This window comes from Saimiri boliviensis, chromosome 15, assembly GCF_048565385.1.
Source record: "Saimiri boliviensis isolate mSaiBol1 chromosome 15, mSaiBol1.pri, whole genome shotgun sequence".
Classification (NCBI taxonomy): Eukaryota; Metazoa; Chordata; class Mammalia; order Primates; family Cebidae; genus Saimiri; species Saimiri boliviensis.
In genome coordinates, this window is record NC_133463.1 from 73629780 (window position 1) to 73634185 (window position 4406).

Here is a 4406-nt window from a genome sequence, read left to right on the forward strand (position 1 = left end):
CAGGCTCAAGTGCAGTACCATAATCTTGGCACACTGCAACCTCCGCCTCCAGGGTTCAAGCAATTCTCCTGCCTCAGCCTCCCGAGTAGCTAGAACTACAGGTGCACATCACTATGCCCAGTTAATTTTTGTAGTTTTAGTAGAGACAGGGTTTCACCATATTGGCCAAGCTGGTCTCGAACTCCTGACCTCGTGATCCACCTCGGCCTCCCAAAGTGTTGGGATTACAGGTGTGAGGCACAGCACCCGGCCGGTAAGCACATTTCTCTATGCAATAATAAAACATCTCATTTATTAATATGACCACTGATATCCTCAGAAATATCTTTAAGTATTGGAAAGCTATCAAGTGCACAATGGCAAATAAAATTTTTTTCTCAAAAATTCCAATTTTCACTCAAAAGCTCAAATGTTGTCGTTGGTGACTGTAAGTCTGGTTGCCTCACTGGGAGCTAAATGGACACACTCATCCCTCTCAGCGCCTAATAATTACATCATCATTCCAAGCTCATTACTCAGCATCTGGCCTCCCCACGTGGCTTCCCTGCACCCACCTCTGCATACCACACCCAAGTATACACTCAGCACCAAACTATGCACTCAGCCCCCAGCCCCCCCTTGGAAGATCCTGCCAAAAATTTAAAGAAGCCCCACCAAACCCTGCCCAATAGCAGTCTGTCCTGTACACCCCCGGCCAGCCCACTTACCCGAAGTCCCACCTGCCTACCAATGACAGCCCGCCCCGTGCACATCCTGTTTCCTGATAACCAATGAAATTGCCTTCGCTTTGTTTCCCCCAATAACCAATCAATCGCCTCCACTCTCTATAAAACCCTATGCCCTGGGCAGTCAAGCACAACTTCTCTGGCCCCTTCCCGGACCACAGAACCTCATCCGGGAGCTGAATAAATTGGCTTTTGCTTTTCTTACTCCAGCCTCAGTTTCCTCATTTAACTGGGCAATAAACCTTACAGCGACAGTCAGTGGCATTCCTTGATGTGACAGGCTCACTTTGATCATTTGTTAAGAAAATACCTGCCAAATACCCAAGTCTAAATAACTATAGTTTGTCAGCCATTCTCTCAAGTAAAACTTGTATTGCATGCAAAAAAGGAAAAAAAAAAGGAATAGTTTAGCTTGCAACTTAAATAATTGTGGAAGCTCTTTTCCTCAAGACAACCATTTTATTTTGGTATGCAGCAGAAATGCTTTTTGTGTACTTCCCGCTTATTGAGAAATCAGTGTGAAGCTGGTTATTATTTCTAGTGTGAGTGATTGAGGAAATGAAGAAAACAGGGCCACCGCCTTGATTCACACTAAGGCAGTTTTACCTGTCTTTGCTTTGGCACTGTAAGTGAAAATGTCAACATGGAGAAAAGGCAAATAATGTTTTGCATTTTTGGGGGAATAGCTTTGACCTTGGGGACCCTCTGAAAAGGTCTTAGGGATCCCTAGGAGGCCCATGGATCATCCTTTGAGAAACACTGGCCTTACGAAATAGCTGGTGGTGGAATTCAAGATTCAGCTGGTAGAGAAGAACAATCATTCCTCTCCATATCAGGAGTTTTGTGTTCAGTCCCATGCCTTCTCTGGCCTCAGTTGTATCTTCTGTAAAAGGGGATAATCATATGTCTTCCCTACAGAGCTGTTATGAGAAGTCAGCCACGACAATGTAGTGAAAACATATGATTATCGATAAAGCACTGGGTAAATCAAAGAACTAGACAATTCGTTCAGGGTCTGTGAGTATCGTGGGGGAGGAAGAACCCTAAACCTCCGGTCATATTGCCAAGATGACCATCTGCTCTGCCCACGTAACTTAAGCTAGAAGGGGAAGGAGCTACCCATAGCACCCCCCTCCAGTGACAAGAAATAATCTTGAAGCCTCTTCCCTCTCCCATTCCTTTGCCTTTAGTGACCCCTCAGGTCTGCCCTCTCACATTGACTAAAACAATGACTACATTGCTTTAGTTGACGTGGGAGGTAGGAAAGTTCTTCTAAGTTTTTATCTTAGACTGCATTATAAGGAGTTATATCTCTTGCTCTATGGCCACTATCCACTATTAGCATAAACATATACCCATGTGTATATTTTCTAAATCAGCCACGTCTTAAATCAGCTACTTTGACTCGCTCCAGCATGTCTGAACAGGACTGGGCAAGCTCCAAACCCTGGTGCATGCCGTTCCTTATTTGGAAACCCTCCTGACCTTCTCCTGACTAGCATTCTCTTATTCCTTGTCTTCTTTCTCCTCTTATTTCCCCTTATCTATTCAGGAAATTTCCAAGTTTTTAGCCAATCAGATCAAGCATATGTGAGGTCCCGTTCCAGCCAATGGAAACTGGACACAGCAGTAGGGCGACTGCATCAGGTTATGGAAGTTATAAATGTCCCTGTCTCCTTTGTTCAGGTGTGCTGTCGTGCTCTGCTGGTGAGTTGCACCCTTCCTGCAGGAAGTAAACTAGCCTTGCTGAGTGATACATTGTCTTGGTGTGGATTCTTCCCCACGTTATAAACCCATTTCAAACAGTCAATTTATTCTTTCCCCTTCCAAGGCAAACACAGGAGAAAATCTAGCTCCAGGGCTAGGCAAAGTGTTTCTACACTTGACATCGAAAGCACAATCCATAAAAGGTGAACTTGATCTATTGGACCTCATCAAAATCAAAAGCTTTTGCTCAGCAAGAGGCAAGATGAACAGGCAAACGAGTCACAGACTGGGATAAAATATTTGCCAGTCACACATCTGACTAAGGACTTGTGTCTAGAATATATTTAAAAAATTATCAAAGTGAACAGTGAAAAAACTGTTAGAAAGTAAAACATAGAAAATGAGCACAAGAGTGCCAGGCAAGTGTTGCACACTGAGCCGCCACAGTCCAGCATGAAGGCCTGGGTTCTGGCTGCTGCCTGCTCCTAGCTGCAGCCCCATGAATGCCTGCAGAGCTTGCCCTGCCTTGGCATCAGATCTGACCTGTGTGGGCTCCGCGTGGCAGGTGAAATGCACCAGTTTAGAATTTCTCGTCTGTCAAGCCACTTTAGCCAGTGTAGCCCCAGTGTTTACTGTAACCAACTATGACAAACAGGGAAATGTTACCGTTTTTGAGAGGAAGAAGAGTGACTTATACCAAGAGTTAGGTCTTCAGGCCAGAGATTTGAGATTTCAGCACGTAATGAGTATCACAACCAGAAACAAGAGGTTTATCATGAGACTGGAGTATTTGAAAGCTGTGATAACTTCAGCGTGTCTCCTGATATTAGATTATTGTCATTTCAGCTTAGAGCAATGGCTGTTCTGGGAACTCCCTTCACAGTTGTCAGAGAGGGTCAACTAGTTACATACCCTTTATCTTTTGAGTTTAGAGCTATGGAAGCACCCCTGCCATACTGGATCAACACCCTTTAGCAGAAACATAGCATTTTGCAGCCACTGACCCTTGAGAACTTGGAAGCTTTGGTGGACCCTAAACATTCTTCTCTAGACAGATGTGAACTGCATATTTTGCCTCAGAATGACAAAAATCTATCAGAAACAGATATTAAAATGTTCAAAGAGTCAATTTTGGAGATCTTGGATGAGGAAGAGTTACTAAAGAGCTTTGTCTATCAAAATGGAGCGACCCGCAAGTCTTTGAAAAGAGCAGTACTGGGATTGACCAAGCAGAAGAAATGGACCTGCTGCTGGAAAACAACTTCTTATTGGCTGACGATCTCTCCAATGCAGTTTTGGAGCTTAGGGTACTAATTGATGATTCACAAAGTATTATTTTCATCAATCTGGACAGCCATGGTAATGTGATCATGAGATTGAATCTACAGCTGACCATAGGAACCTCCTCTCTTTAGCTCTTTGGACTAATAGGAGTCACTTTTGGAATGAATTTGGAATCTTCCTTGAAGAGGACCATAGACTGTTTTGTCTGATTATAGGAATTATGTTGATGGGACATGGCCTTATCTGGAGGCACGTGCTTTCATTCCTTGGACAACAGCTAGACGCTCCATTGCCTCCCACCAAAGTTTCTTTGCTGTAAAGGACTCTTCTGGCAGATAGAAGCATGGAATTCAAAAGCAGCCTCAGACTGGATGGATTTGGATCAGGCAGAAGCATCTTCACAAACCGATAGAAAGAACTCCCTGGATATGACGTTTTGTCAGTTCTTGTGATTTCTTGAATATCCAAGCTTATTCCTACCTGATCAGGCCTTTTGAATTTTAAGTTCTTCTACTGGGAACCCTCTTTTCCCAGGTCTTTGCATGGTTTTCCTTCATCACTCTGGTCTTAGTATATCTGTATATTGCCTGCCTCCCTAAGTGGACTGTAGGCTCGCTCAATGTGGGTGCGGTCTTTGCCTACACAGTTCATCATCTCATCCATCATGTGTGACATGTGGTAAGTGCTCAA

The 4406-nt window shown here is 44.0% G+C and overlaps 1 pseudogene; it reads left to right on the forward strand.

Annotated features, from left to right (window-relative positions):
* The first annotated feature begins 2375 nt into the window (after positions 1–2375).
* On the forward strand, positions 2376–4128 carry LOC101037401 (magnesium transporter MRS2 homolog, mitochondrial pseudogene; annotated as a pseudogene).
* The last annotated feature ends 278 nt before the right edge of the window (positions 4129–4406 follow it).